Below are 900 nucleotides of genomic sequence, written 5' to 3' on the forward strand. Positions count from 1 at the left end.
AAAAAAAAAATGGATCCTGGACTTCTATGTAAAGTGTGAAACTATACAACTTTTAGGGGTAAAGCCTACAAAAATATCTTTGGGATTAGGGCTAGGCAGAAAGGATTTAGACTAAGTGCCAAAAGCACAATACAAGAAAGGAAAATTTGATAAATGGAAACTTTTGCTCTTTGAAAAGACAAGCTATAGGCAGAGAGGAAATATTTATAAACCACGATTCAACAAAAGGCTAGTCTCTGGAATCCATAAAGAACTCTCAAAACTCACCAGTAAAGAAACAATCCCATTAGAAAATGGGCAAAAGGTGTGAAGAAACATTTCACGGAACAGGACACACAGACAGCAAATAGGCACATGAAAAGATGTTCGATATCATTAGCCATTAGAGAAATGCAAACTAAAACCACAATGAACTATCACTCACCACACACTTACCAAAATGGTTTATAAAAACTACAACCACCCCCCTCAAATGCCGAGCAACTGGGTCATTCATACATACGTGGCAGGTGGGAATGTGGTACATTCTGAAAAATAGTCTATCAGTTTCTTTGCTTTGCTTTGTTTTGTTTTTGTTTTTGTTTTGAGACGGAGTCTCACTCTGTCACCCTAAGTAGAGCACCATGGCATCATAGCTCATAGCAACCTCAAACTCTTGGGCTCAAGTGATTCTCTTGCCTCAGACTCCCCCGTAGCTGGGACTATAGGCACCCACCACAATGTCCAGCTATTTTTTAGAGATGAGGTCTCACTCTTGCTCAGGTTGGTCTCCAACTCCTGAGGTTAGGCAATCTACCCACCTTGGCCTCCCAGAGTGCTGGGATTATAGGGGTGAGCCACCATGCCTGGCCCCTAGCGGTTTCTGGTTGTTTTTTTTTCTTCTTTTTTTTTTTTTTTTTT

This window comes from Otolemur garnettii, unplaced genomic scaffold, assembly GCF_000181295.1.
Source record: "Otolemur garnettii isolate 467f Iridium unplaced genomic scaffold, OtoGar3 scaffold00153, whole genome shotgun sequence".
In the NCBI taxonomy this organism is placed as follows: Eukaryota; Metazoa; Chordata; class Mammalia; order Primates; family Galagidae; genus Otolemur; species Otolemur garnettii.